Genomic DNA, 3090 nt, shown 5'->3' with positions numbered 1-3090 from the left:
TCCTGTAAACCACCCCTTCTCCAAGAATCCGTGTTGGATACCCCTGAGCTAGTTGGTCAAGCTAAACAACAGCTTGGAGAGTTGGAAGATAAAAGCTTGCCTGGCTTAGTTCTTTCCAAAGGATATCTCTTGTGTGTGTGTTTGTCGTAGAAAGATAATTTCTTCATCGATTGGTCCTCGTGATCAATTAATGGACCTATCATCTTAACCAAACTTTGATTTGAGTATGGGCTATCATCAAATCAAATCAGAACCAATGATGTTCGTAATGTTGTCCTACTCGTGGTTGATTCCTCGAGCATACACCATTACATCTTTTGGGTCTGACCAATGCTATTCCCGTGTTTACTTAATTTTGGAACTCCATCTATATGGAAGCCTGGATGGATTGTTGTTGAGCTCATTGACAACATTTCCATCTTGTCCATGATTTTGTTGAGCATTAAGCTAGTGTTGGAAACTTTTATAAGCATTATCTTCGTGTCCCGCTCATGAAGCATATGTTTGGATGAAGAAGATACTTCCTCTAATTCACATGCACTTGATGTAAGTTGCCGCCGAGAATTCGAGAAAGTTTGTTTTGCTTCCTCTGGAATCATCCCAAGTCAGTTATGCATGTGTGAAGTATTCTATGGTCTGTTAGACTGATCATCTTCGTTCCATATGAATTCCGTAGCACCTCGAGCCACTAACTGATTTGTTCAAGGAGAAGAAGTTCCTTCATAAGAGCTAGTCATATGACTTATGCAAGGACTTCGTTATCCGCGATGACGGTTCCCCACCTGAACTCGGTAGTGTTTTATTATAAGACTACCACGTGGTCATGCTTGTCTTGGATAGCGTGTTCACAGGTTTGTAGCGGAACCAGCTCATGTTTTGGAGCTTGCTATCGTAGTTCATGCCCCGAGAATCTCGCAACGTCATCTCGTCGAATTGCGTTGCAAACTTTCATTTTTCTTTCTAGACCTGATGAGTCTGGAATATCCCGACACCAACCAGATCTGAATCTCAGGCAGATGTGATGGTTGAACGTCTCCCAAGAACTATACTAATGGTCTCTCTGTTACCGGTAAGTGGATGTCGTGGCCAACACACCCAGCCGGAAGACCTATTATTGTAGTATCTTGATTGAGAAAGTTGGCCACCTCCCCATAAGGATTTCGTAGGATTTGCTCCCTAGTTGTTCCTTATGGATCCTTTGCATTCCGAAGTCCGACCACTACTTGATGGCTATGTTGATGCTTTAAGCATGACCGTAGTAACCAGTACATCAAGGAGAACATTAGAAGCGGAGTGCTAAATGTCTCTCGGTCGATCATCCAGATTTTGCTCCCTTGGCTTCGCTAAGGTGAAATCTGAGAAAGTGTTGTCCTCCTTTGCACCTGCATCCTCCATCACCGTTCATTATGGTAGTATGATGTGTTGCCAGGATCCTCGGCACGGATGTTGGTAAAACCTTGATGAATATGGAAATGCTCAAGTTCTTGAAAGCACGCGCAGTCACTAGGTTATGTCCTTGGTATCAACTGGAATGTGCCTTCCATTTGCCGAGTTGTTCTATAACCATAGTTTCCTTTCCAAATTGAGTGTGCCATTCTTTTGAATTCTTTCAAACGATCATTTGTAAATTGCCTTACGCTGGTAGAAAGAGTTTCAATGATCTTTGTATCAAAAGTAATTCTTTTTGCCACTTAAGGGAATAATTCTACGAGTCACCTTTCCTAAGGTGCCCCGTTATGGAGTCATGGTAATTAACTCCTCGCTGCTTTGGAACCCATGCACCATACTATCTAAGCGTGGGATTGTTGCCCACCAAATCAAACCTCATCGTTTGTTCTTCCATCCCTCTCGACGTGTTTTGTGTCTCAACTCGAGATGTTTCAACATCTCATTCCGCGAGTTGGTCTTGTATAGCTCGATCTTCGAGAAGATCAATCCTGTAGAGTTTCCCTCTCTTCCGTCATCATAGCTGGATGAAGCTCTCGAAAGAAAAGATGTCAAGATCAAGATGATGCAATGAATCAACATCTTCGAGAAGAACAATTGGATCGTGAAGATTATGTTAGTTTGCGTTCCCCTTTCATCTAACCCTACGCTTGAATCTCGGGACGAGATTTTTGTTTAGTGGGGGTGAGTTGTCACATCCCTAGTCTGGTATGCACTTAGGCTAGCTAGATATGCTGCATCATGTCTAAATTTCATTTAAAGTTGAATTGGGGATGACCAAACCCTAGCACCAAATGAATTCAAGTAGGTTCAAAATAAAAATATTTTCAATGAACCCAAAATGCCCTTAGAAATGTTCATGATTTTTGATAAAGGTGAAAACCTCTGCCAGAAATGATGAGCATATTTATTGGCCATTTATGGATTTTTGAGCTAAATCATACTGTATTTGAATTGGAGCATTTAATGCCTATAAATATTTTAAATGCTTCAATACTTCTGAAAACAATTGGGGGCTGTTGGAAATAATTCAAATAGTGCCCACAATTTTTATCAGGATTTTACAAAATGAGTTAGTAATTTTACTAATTCAAAACAGATCAAATAAATAGAAAACATAAAGTAAAGAGAGAGAGAGGAGAGTACCTGAGCCACTTACCTGGCCTGCACTGTGTTGGCCCAACACTGTTGGCCCAGCCCATCTCTCTCCCTTGTCCTCTTCCAGCTCACGCCAGAAGGACTGGAGCGCGCGTGCCCGGCGCGCGCAGCCACACGCCGGCCACCTCCACCCTGCCTGCGTGCTCCCTCGTCGCCCTGGATCTCCCTCGCGGCGCCACGACACCCCCTCGACGCCTCGACCTCTCCCTCGAGCTCATCCCCTCCTCTGTCTCCCTCACGCGCGTCCACCCGAACACAGCCGTCGCCGCCGCTCGCCACCACCGCGGCCACCGCCTCCCCTCGCCTCACCGACGCGCCCAGAAGCTCCGCCACTTCGTCCTCGACCCCCTCGCTGAGCTACACAACGCCGGACGCCTCGAAGCGCCGCCGCCGACGCCTTCTTCTTCCTCGGGTCGCCGAGATCGCCTCCGCCGCCCCGCTCGCTTCGGACCTCCTCCGAGCTCGCCGTAGCCTCTGCTGCAACTA

This window comes from Triticum aestivum, chromosome 3D, assembly GCF_018294505.1.
Source record: "Triticum aestivum cultivar Chinese Spring chromosome 3D, IWGSC CS RefSeq v2.1, whole genome shotgun sequence".
In the NCBI taxonomy this organism is placed as follows: Eukaryota; Viridiplantae; Streptophyta; class Magnoliopsida; order Poales; family Poaceae; genus Triticum; species Triticum aestivum.
Note: the sequence above shows the minus strand (reverse complement) of the source record.